An 11,680-nucleotide genomic window follows, 5' to 3' on the forward strand; every position below is an offset into this window, starting at 1 on the left:
GGCATCACCCAGGTACTCATCGTGCCCCGCTGGTGTATTGAATGCAGTTTTTCACTCTTGCCTTCACTTATACAGAAGAGATTGTACACACTCCACAGGTCTAACGTAGAGAATACTCTTGCCCCTTGGAGAATCTCAAAGGCAGTGTTTATGAGTGGCAAGAGGTAATGATTCTTGACTATTATGCAATTTAATCCTCTATAATCAAAACATGGCCGCCTGCCCCCATCCTTTTTTTGTACAAAGGAGAAGCCTGCGCTAGCTGGTAAGGTGGAGGGCTGAATGAGTCCCATAGTAAGGGCTTCCTTTATATATTCTTGCATTGTACTTCTGTCTGGGATTCCAGAAGGCAGAGGCAGTGTGCACGGACCTCATGGCGGGCAGGCCTTGGGACAGGGCATGAGCTGATGTTTGACTCCATTTCACTGATTAAAACTTGCATTGTACGCTGATTAAAGCGACGAGGGAGATTGAAATATCGAGGTGAATGTGAAAGTTTGGAGATCGTTTGGGTGCTTCAGCACTCAGCAGTCTCCGAGAGGATTCCAGGATTCAGAGGCGGCGTGGGTAAACCTTGTGGTGGGCAGGCTGTGGGGTAGGGCATGAGTGACGTTCGACTCCATTTCACCGATTAAAGCTTCCATTGTGCGCTGATTAAAGCGATGAGGGAAATTGAAACATCGAGGCGAATGTTGAAGGTGAATGCCAGTTGCATATATTTTGATTGCTCTGCTACAGGAGTGAGGAGAGCCTACCACTGTGTCCGAAGAATGTTACCCAGGTTTTCAGCGTTTTGAAAATGAACTTGGACTTTAGACTTTAAAAAGTCTTTAGTTTTTCATATTCTGTGTTTTTTGTCTGATCTTTCTTGTTTCTTTCTGTGTGGGGAGGGGTTTTAGGATCAATATGCCTGTTCCATTTTGTTTGTTTCTTTTTGTGCAGGCAAGGGATTTGAGAATCGATGTACCTGTTCTGTTTTTGTTCACTTTTTTGTGTGGTGGGGGGGAGGTTAATGTGCTTGGTCCATTTTTGATTTTTTTTGTGCGGGAAGGGGGATTTGGGGTTTGATGATTGTGCTTCCTCTCTTTTCTTTCTTGGTTTCATGGCTATGCAGAGAAGAAGAATTTCAGAGTTGTATACTTTGATAATAAATCCACCTTTGAACCTTTGAATCTTTGATCTTCAATATGCAGGTAGCTTGGCAAAAGCAGGTTGATGGTGGATTCCAAGAGAAGGAATTTGTAGAATGCCCACGAGATGGCTATTTTGAGCAAATTGTGATTGAGTCCACTAAGTAAAAGCCAATTCCAGATTGGATGTTGTGCAGTGAATCAGATTCTATGAGAGAGCTTAAGGTAAAGGAACCCTTATCTTCAGGCAGTGATCATAATATGATGGAATTTACCGTGCAGTTTGAGAAGGAGAAAATAAAGTATTACTGTGGAGTAAACAGAATTACAGAGGCTTGGGAGAGGAGCTGGCCAAAGCTGATTGGAAGGGGACACTACCAGGGATGATGACAGAACAGCAATGGCTGGCGTTTCTGGGAACAATTCAGAAGACATAGAATAGATTCATCCCAAAGGAGAAGTATCTTAAAGGGAAGGTGAGGCAACCATGGTTGACAAGGGAAGTCAAAGATAAGAGAGGGCATATAACAAAAATTAGAGGGAAGCTCGAGGATTAGGAAGCTTTTTAAAAACCAACAGAAGACATCTAAGAAAACTGAGAGAAAAGGTGAAATATGAAGGTATATATTTGAGATATATAAAGAGTAAAAGAGAGGTGAGAGTGGATATCTGACTGTAGGAAAATGATGTTAGAGAGATAAAATGAGGGACAAAATGGTGGATTAACTTAATAAGTATTTTATTATTATTTATTTATTGAGGTATAGTGTGAATAGGCCCTTCTGACCCTTTGAGCCACGCTGTCCAACAATCCTTGGATTTAATCCCAGCCGAACCACAGGGCAATTTACAATGGCTAATTAACCTACCAATCAGTATGTCTTTGGACTGTGGGAGGAATTTGGAGCACCCAGAGTCTTCATTATGGAAGGTACCAACAGTATGGCAGAAATTTGAGATTGTCAGGGAGCAGGGGTTTGTGTAGTTTCTATTATTAAGGAGAAGGTGCTTGGGAAGCTGGAAGGTCTGAAGGTAGATAAATCACCTGGACCAAATGGATGACACCTCAGGGTTCTGAAAGAGGTAGATGAGGAGATTGTGGAGGCTTTAATAGTGATCTTTGAAGAATCACTGGGTTCTGGAATGGTTCCAGAGAACTGGAAAATTGCAAATATCACTTCACACTTTAAGATGGGAGTGAGGCAAAGTACAGGAAGTTATTGGCCAGTTAGTATGATGTCTGTGGTTGTAAGACACTGGAGTCCTTTATTTAGGATCAGGCTTCGAGGAATTTGGAGCCGGGTGATGAAATATGACAAAGTCAGCATCATTCCCTTAAGAGAAAATCTTGTCTGACAAATATGTTGAAATTTCTTTTGGAAGTAACAGGCCAGATAGGCAAAGGAGAGTCAGTGGATGTTGTTTATTTAGATTTTCAGAAGGCCTTTGACAAGGTGCTGCACATGAGGCTGATTAACAAGATAAGAGCCCGTGGTATTACAGGAAAGGTACTGGCATGGATAGAAGATTGGCTGACTGGCAAGAAGCAAATAGTGGCAAAATGGCTGCCAGTGACTAGTGGTATTCTGCAGAGGCAGTGCTGGAACTGCTTCTTTTCACATTATTTGTCAATGATTTGGATAATAGAATTGATGGTTTTGTGGCCATGTTTGCAAATGTGACCATGTCAGGTAGAAGGGCAGGTAGTGTTGAGGAAGTAGGAAGTCTGCAGTAGGACCTAGAGTACGAGAATAGGCAAAGATGTGGCAGATGGAACTTAGTGCAGAGAGGTGTATGGTCATGCACTTCAGTAGAAGGAATAAAGGTGTAGACTACTTTCTCAATAGGGAGCAAATTCAGAAATCAGAGGTGCAAAGGGACTTGAGGGTCCTCATGCAGGATTCTCTAAAGGTTAACTTGTAGTTTGAGTCTGTGGTGAGGATCAATGCAACGTTAACGTTCATTTTGAGAGGACTATAATATAAAAGCAAGGTTGTAATACTGAAGCTTTATAAAGCATTGGTCAGACGGCACCTGGCGAATTGTGAGCAGCTTTGGGCCCTTTACGCATTAGCATTGGAGGGGGTCCAAAAGAGATCATGAGAATGATTCCAGGAACAAAAAGGTTAATGGATAAGGAACATTTGATGTCTCTAGGCCTGTACTCACTGTAGATTAGGAGCATGAGAGGTGAAATCATTGAAACCTATCAAATATAGAATGGATGCGGAGAGCATGTTTCCTTTCATGGTAGACTAGGACTAGAGGACAACCTCAGTATAGAAGGACATCCCTTTAGAACAGAGATAAGGAGGAATTCCTTCAGCCAGAGGGCATTGAACCTGTGGAATTCATTGCCACAGACAGCTGTGGAGGCTAAGTCATTGGGTGTATTTAGAGTGAAGGTTGATAATTCTTTTTGATTATAAAACGCATTAGAGGTTACAGAGAGAAGGCAGGAGAATGGAGTTCTGAGGGATAAAAATTAACCATGAAGGAATGGTTGAACAGACTCGATAGGCCGAATGACTTAATTTTGCTCCTATTTATTATAGTTTTAGAACTCCAGCCATCATGTCTTGACTTCTGGATGCACAGCTCCACTAACCTTTGGAGTTCAATCTTTAATATCGACTCCTGGACTTGATGAGGACATTGAATAAGGACCCTGAACTCTGGGTTCTCTGATGTCCAGGACCCTGAGCACTAGGCTTTGAACTCTGGTCTTGCTTATTTGCATAGCTAGAGGATCAGCAGTCCTCATACATGGAGCTCTAATCCTGGAACTTGCCAAAGACTCATTGACCTTGGGAGAGGTGGAGGCTTGGAGGAATGTTCTCCAGCCATTGTCCTTAATGGTCTGCAGGCCTGACATCTGACCACGGATGTGCTTCATCCTATGTACACTTAGCTGGTCTTCAAGCACAGCAGAGGTCTAGACTCTGGCCTAACTCCCACACATGACTGTCTCTCAACCCTAACATGAGCCCTAACTCTCCTCTCTGTCTCGCAGATCATTCCTATGAATCTAAAAAAACATAATTAAATAATCAACTCAGTCTGAGCCACAACCTCAACGGAGAATACAGCTCAGTGCCGTCTCCCACTCCACAACGTGGAGGTCAATGCCCTCATGGACAATCCAATCACTATGCTCTGCACTGTTGTCTAAATTTACTAACTTGTTAACATCTGGTTAAGTTTGTTCAGTACAATTATGAAATCCTGGATAATACAGTGCCCAAAAAAATTCACTGCCCCCCCCCCCACTGCCCCTTGGAAGTTTTCATGTTTTATTGTTTTACAACATTGAAACTAGTGGATTTAATTTGGCTTTTTTAACACTGATCAACAGAAAAAGACTCTTTTGTGTCAAAATGAAAACAGATTTCTACAAAGTGTTCTAAATTAATTACGAATTTAAAACACAAAATAATTGATTGCATAAGTGTTCGCTCCCTTTAATAGGACACACCAAATCATCACTGGTGCAGCCAATCAGTTTTAGAAGTCACATAATTAGTTAAGTGGAGATCATCGTGTGCAGTCAAGGTGCTTCAATTGATTGTAATAAAAATATACCTGTATCTGGAAGGTCCAACTGCTGCTGAGTCAGTATCCTGGCAACAACTGCACCATGAAGACAGAAGAACATTCCAAGCAACTTCGTGAAGCAGTTATTGAAAAGCACAAGTCAGGAGATGGATATAAGAAAATTTCCAAGTCACTGGATATCCCTTGAAGTACAGTTAAATCAATCATCAAGAAATGGAAAGAATGTAATTGGTTTACTTGCTTATTTATTATTATTATTTGTATTTTATTTTTTTTTCTCTCTGCTAGATTATTTATTGCATTGAATTGCTGCTGCTAAGTTAACAAATTTCACATCACGTGCCAGTGATAATAAACCTAATTCTGATTCTGAATATGGCACAGCTGTAAATCTGCCTAGAGCAGGCTGTCCTCAAAAAGGGGACCTTTTGACTGTGCAAGAAGGGGACCAGTGAGGGAGGCCACCAAGAAACCTATGACAATTCTGGAGGTTACAAGCTTCAGCAGCTGAGATGTGAAAGAATCTGCATACAACAACTTTTACCCGGGTACTTCACCAGTCACAGCATTATGGAAGAGTGGCAAATAGAAAGCCACTGTTTGAAAAATCTCACATGAAATCTTGGCTAGAGTTTGCCAGAAGGCATGTGGGAGACTCTGGAGTCAGCTGGAAGAAGGTTCTAAGGTCTGATGAAAGCAAAATTAAGCTTTTTGGCCATGAGACTAAACACTATGTTTGGCGTAAGCCATCACCGCACGTCATCAAAAACATGCCATCCCGGCTGTGAAGCATGGTAGTGTCCGCATCATACTGTTTGGATGCTTCACTGCAGCAGGCCCTAGAAGGCTTGTGAAGGTAGAGGGTAAAATGAATGCAGCAAAATACAGGGAAATCCTGGAGGAAAATCTGATGCAGTCTGCAAGAGAACTGCAACTTGGGAGAAGATTTGTTTTCCAGCAAGAAAATGACCCCAAGTATAATGCCAAAGCTACAGAAAAATGACTTAAAAACAACAAACTTAATGTCCTAGAGGGGCCAAGTTAGATTCCAGATCACAATCCAATTGAGAATTTGTGGTTGAGATAAGTGCTCTTCACTCATGATCCCCATCGAATCTGCCAGAACTTGAGCAGTTTTGTAAAGAAGAAAGGAGAAAAATTGCAGTGTCCAGATGTACAAAGTTGATAGAGACCTATCCACACAGACTCAAAGCTGTAATTGCTGCCAAAGGTGCATCTACTAAATACTGACTTGAAGGAGGTGAGTAATTATGCAATCAATTGATTTGTGTTTTATATATGTAATTAAATTAGTTCACCTTGTAGAGATCTGTTTTCACTTTGACATGAAAAAATATTTTTCTATTGATCCTTATCAAAAAAAGCCAAATTAAATCCACAGTGATTCAATGTTGTAAAACAATAAAACATGAAAATTCCAAGGGGGGGGGCTGAATACTTTTTATAGTTACTGTATATTTCCATCATCTTTTATTTGCAACTCTGCCAAAGTCTCTCCAAATAACAAATAATTTCACTTCTTTGCCTTAAGATCAAAAGCAATTCATCTCTGTCATTCCACATTTCAGGGTAAGTTCCTGGGAGGTCACAGTATCTGTGTCAGTGTGTCCATCTGTATATTTATCTACACATGAAGAGATCATTGAAGTGGATGTAACTGTTACAGCTTGTCCCAGCCTAGGAATGCGTAAGCAAATATTAACTACTCAAAAACAAAAGGATATCTTTAAAGCTTTTGAAGGAGCCACTTATGCTTTTTGTGTCTGACCTTTATTTGATTATTCGAGCGGATACACTTCAGTTGAATTCTTGATATCTGACCTCGAATTTCAGATGAGGATTTTCAAGTCTATGTTATTTAAGATCTTTATCATATTACCGAGGTTTTGTCCTAATTTTACTTATCGTGAAAAATGATCTGATTAAACAATGTTTGAGCCTCATGCTTTATGAATTGCATGTGCATGTCCTGTATGTTTTATACATATTCACACATTTACAGTTGTCTGGATTTCTATTAGTGTGCTGGAAATGCGCCACACAAAAAGGTAGAAGCATGGAGAAGCACAGCATCTCTCTGGCAATAACCATCCAAAACAACTGTGTAATTTGAAGTTATATGCACATGCACATGCTTGCCCCTAATGTTCAATGAGTGCTTGTATGTCTGTCCATAAACTGACAAACTTAAATTCCTGCATTTGCCCTTACTGTAAGCAAGCACAAAGACCAGAACAGAACATGCCAATTCACCCATAAACTATCCTGCACTTCAGAACTGAAGGTAATTAAGATAGCAAATGGGCTGTCTGGCATCAACTTAGAAAGGACAAGTTGGCTCTCAGCTTGGGTATTAAATCTTTCCTTGTAATCTTCAATTTAAGTATTAGGATTTAAGTAGGAAAGCACACGTACCAAGTTCACAGGCTTACTGAGGAATACACAGCAGACCTGCAACATCCTGTGGCAACGTTCAGAAAACTGGTTAAAGGGAGAGTGTCAAAAGCTGTAGATAAAATGCAGCAAACTGACAAAAATCAAACTTTCAAATCACTCTGTGTGCATTTAATGGAATACTTGTAGCATGACCACTCCATGGTGCTTGTTATTTATAGTGATTTTAGTAAACAGCCAGTGCAGATGAATTACGTGCCAAGGGTCACATTGCTTGTCAAGGAAAATGTTACAGCAGTGTTCAGGCAGGACAGATTAGAGGGCTTGTCTGCTGAGTCCTTATGGGTGGAGCTGAGAAACAGGAAGGGTATGGCCACATTAGTGGGGTTGTATTATATACCACCCAATAGTCAGCGAGAATTGGTGGAGCAAATCTGCAGAGAGATAGTAGGCAACTGCAGGAAACATAAAGTTGTGGTGGTAGGATATTTCAATTTTCCACATATTGATTGGGACTCCCATACTGTTAGGGGTCTAGATGGGTTAGAGTTTGTAAAGTGTGTTCAGGAAAGTTTTCTAAACCAATATATAGAGGTACCAACTACAAGGGATGCGATATTAGATCTCCTATTAGGAAATGAGTTAGGACAAGTGACGGAAGTGTGTGTAGGGGAGTACTTTGGTTCCAGTGATCATAACACCGTTAGTTTCAACTTGATCATGGATAAAGATAGATCTGGTCCTAGGGTTGAGGTTCTAAACTGGAAGAAGGCCAAATTTGAAGAAATGAGAAAGGATCTAAAAAGTGTGGATTGGGACAGGTTGTTCTCTGGCAAGGATGTGATCGGTAGTGGGAAGCCTTCAAAGAGAAATTTTGAGAGTGCAGATCTTGTATGTTCCTGTCAGGATTAAAGGCAAAGTGAATAGGAATAAGAAACCTTGGTTCTCAAGGGATATTGCAACTCTGATAAAGAAGAAGAGAAAGTTGTATGACATGTATAGGAAATAGGGAGCAAATAAGGTGCTTGAGGGGTATAAAAGTACAAGAAAATACTTAAAAAGGAAATCAGGAGGGCTAAGACATGAGGTTGCCTTGGCAGTCAAAGTGAAGGATAATCCAAAGAGTTTTTACAGGTATATTAAGTTTAAGAGGATTGTAAGGGATAAAATTGGTCCTCTTGAAGATCAGAGTGGTCGGCTATGTACAGCAGCGGTCCCCAACCACCGGGCCGCAAAGCATGCGCTACCGGGCCGTGAGGAAGCGTTATGATTTGGCGATAGGAGTCAGCTGCACCTTTCCTCATTCCTTGTCATGCCCACTGTTGAGCCATTACGCATGCGAGGTCATGACCCGCGCGTCATCCATGTCAGCACGGGAAGGAGATCAACTCCTCAAGCTTGCAGATGACGGCGGGCTGGAAAGTCTGTTAGACATGACATCTCTGCCGGCATTCTGGATCAAAGTCAAGGGTAAAAATCCTGAGATAGCCACGAAGGCACTGAAAACGTTGCTTCCATTTCCAACATATCTCTGCAATGAATGCAACGAAAACTAAATTGCGGAATAGACTGGACATAAGGAACCCCCTTCGAGTATCGCTGTCTCCCATCACCCCTCGATCGGACCATCTTGCTGCAGGAAAATAAGCTCAGGGCTCCCACTGATTCAGCGATATTGGTGTGTTGCAATGATTTTATATGTTCATAGGGGGAAAATACACGCTGCGTGTTTAATATCCAAACGTTACTTAAAATGTTATGATGCTGTTGACTTATATAACTATTTAACAATTACAGCATGGAAACAGGCCATCTCGGCCCTTCTAGTCCGTGCCGAACGCTACTCTCACCTAGTCCCACCGACCTGCACTCAGCCCATAACCCACCATTTCTTCCCCGTCCATATACCTATCCAATTTTTCTTTAAATGATAATATCGAACCTGCTTCTACCACTTCTACTGGAAGTTCGTTCAAAACTTACTTCAAGCGCTCCTGATAATTGACTTATCATTATATTCATGCGAGGAAAATATGCGCTGTGTGTTTAATATTAAATTCGTGAGATAAACCCTTTTAGAAAGGAAACTGAGCGTATTAGCCACTTATAACCGATATTCCGGTCGTGATTAAGATCCTCCGAACAGAATCGCCAAAAACGATTTGTAGGGGAAAAACCGTACACGCATGCGCGCTGGTGCTCGCGCAAGGCTTCATGGTCATTGTAGTCTTTCTCGGGGTAAACCCAGTGTATTTGACTGCTACACACATCAAAGTTGCTGGTGAACGCAGCAGGCCAGGCAGCATCTCTAGGAAGAGGTGCAGTCGACGTTTCAGGCCGAGACCCTTCGTCAGGACTAACGAAGGGTCTAGGCCTGAAACGTTGACTGCACCTCTTCCCAGAGATGCTGCCTGGCCTGCTGCGTTCACCAGCAACTTTGATGTGTGTTGCTTGAATTTCCAGCATCTGCAGAATTCCTGTTGTATTTGACTGCTACTCTCGTCCGTTGGCAACCGTACCCTCTCCCCCGCACCCCGCCCCCCCGGGTCGGCCGGTCCGCAAGAATATTGTCAATATGAAACCGGCCCGCAGTGCGAAAAAGGTTGGGGACCCCTGATGTACAGAACCAAAAGAAATGGGGGAGATCTTAAACGTTTTTTTTTTGCATCTGTATTTACTAAGGAAACTGGCATGAAGTCTATGGAATTAAGGGAAACAAGTAGTGAGATCATGGAAACTGCACAGATTAAAAAGGAGGAGGTGCTTGCTATCTTGAGGCAAATTAAAGTGGGTAAATCCCCAGGACCTGACAGGGTATTCCCTCGGACCTTGAAGTAGACTAGTGTTGAAATTGCAGGGGCCCTGGCAGATATATTTAAAATGTCGGTGTCAGAGGAGTGGAGAATGGCTCATGTTGTTCTGTTGTTTAAAAAAGGATCGAAAAGTAATCCGGGAAATTATAGACCAATAAGTTTGACGTCGGTAGTGGGTAAGTTATTGGAGGGAGTACTAGGAGACAGAATCTACAAGCATTTGGATAGACAGGGACTTATTAGGGAGTGTCAACATGGCTTTGTGCGTGATAGGTCATGTTTGATCAATCTATTGGAGTTTTTCGAGGAGGTTACTAGGAAAGTGGATGAAGGGAAGGCAGTGGATGTTGTCTACATGGACTTCAGTAAGGCCTTTGACAAGGTCCCGCATGGGAGGATAGTTAGGAAAATTCAGTGGCTAGGTATACATGGAGAGGTGGTAAATTGGATTAGATGTTGGCTCAATGGAAGAAGCCAAAGAGTGGTAGTAGAGGATTGCTTCTCAGAGTGGAAGCCCGTGACTAGTGGTGTGCCACAGGGATTAGTGCTGGGTCCATTGTTATTTGTCATCTATATCAATGATCTGGATGATAATGTGGTAAATTGGATCGGCAAATTTGCTGATGATACAAAGATTGGAGGTGTAGTAGACAGTGAGGAAGGTTTTCAAAGCTTGCAGGGGGACTTGGATCAGCTGGAAAAATGGGCTGAAAAATGGCAGATGGAGTTTAATACAGACAAGTGTGAGGTATTGCACTTTGGAAGGACAAACCAAGGTAGAACATACAGGGTAAATGGTAAGGCACTGAGTGCAGTAGAACAGAGGGATCTGGGAATACAGATACAAAATCCCCTAAAAGTGTCGTCACAGGTAGATAGGGTCGTAAAGAGAGCTTTTGGTACATTGGCCTTTATTAATCAAAGTATTGAGTATAAGAGCTGGAATGTTATGATGAGGTTGTATAAGGCATTGGTGAGGCCGAATGTGGAGTATTGTGTTCAGTTTTGGTCACCAAATTACAGGAAGGATATAAATAAGGTTGAAAGAGTGCAGAGAAGGTTTACAAGGATGTTGCCGGGACTTGAGAAACTCAGTTACAGAGAAAGGTTGAATAGGTTAGGACTTTATTCCCTGGAGCGTAGAAGAATGAGGGGAGATTTGATAGAGGTATATAAAATTATGATGGGTGTAGATAGAGTGAATGCAAGCAGGCTTTTTCGACTGAGGCAAGGGGGAAAAAGCCAGATGACATGAGTTAAGGGTGAAGGGGGAAAAGTTTAAGGGGAACATTGGGGGGGCTTCTTCACGCAGAGAGTGGTAGGAGTGTGGAATGAGCTGCCAGACGAGGTGGTAAATGTGGGTTCTTTTTTAACATTTAAGAATAAATTGGACAGATACACGGATGGGAGGTGTATGGAGGGATATGGTCCATGTGCAGGTCAGCGGGACTAGGAAGAAAATGGTTCAGCACAGCCAAGAAGGGCCAAAAGGCCTGTTTCTGTGCTGTAGTTTTTCTATGGTTTCCATGGGTACTAACTAAAGCTGGCCTACTCGGGGAAAAGCGCATTCTGGCCATAACAGGTGCTGGGTGGCATTCCACAGCTGATGCTAATTGGAAAAGGGAAAATAATAAATGTCTGTGGAATAGGATGTGAAACCAGGTTCTGTGTCAGTGATCTTGCTGGAGACACGGGGGGAGAAGGTGATGCATCTTGCATTCATAACGGTTGTAAGAAACTCACCACACTCATTGTGTTTTGACTGCA

This window comes from Mobula birostris, chromosome 4 (assembly GCF_030028105.1).
Source record: "Mobula birostris isolate sMobBir1 chromosome 4, sMobBir1.hap1, whole genome shotgun sequence".
NCBI classification, from domain to species: domain Eukaryota; kingdom Metazoa; phylum Chordata; class Chondrichthyes; order Myliobatiformes; family Myliobatidae; genus Mobula; species Mobula birostris.